The 205-nt window shown below is 40.5% G+C and overlaps 1 protein-coding gene across 4 annotated transcripts in view; it reads right to left on the reverse strand.

The window, feature by feature from the left end:
* LOC104401569 (muscleblind-like protein 3) overlaps window positions 1-205 on the reverse strand; it is a 46,343-nt gene that overhangs the window by 1,691 nt on the left and 44,447 nt on the right. The gene's annotated exons all lie outside the window — the stretch shown is intronic.

The following is a 205-nucleotide window of genomic DNA, read 5'->3' on the forward strand; positions in this document are numbered from 1 at the left end:
GCCAGGTGACATCGTCATGAAGGACACATCGGGGCGCAGCATGCAATCACAGTGCAAAGCAAGACAGCGTTGGGAAAAAAATAAACAAGAGAGAAGGGGAAAAGCCAATTACAATTATAATTAAGGAAAAAACCAAAACATTCTCAACACTTAGTACATTTATAAGCAGAACAATGATGTATTAGACTCCGAGGGGACACATTTC

The sequence above is a fragment of the Nestor notabilis genome, unplaced genomic scaffold, assembly GCF_000696875.1.
Source record: "Nestor notabilis isolate BGI_N333 unplaced genomic scaffold, ASM69687v1 scaffold23582, whole genome shotgun sequence".
Classification (NCBI taxonomy): Eukaryota; Metazoa; Chordata; class Aves; order Psittaciformes; family Psittacidae; genus Nestor; species Nestor notabilis.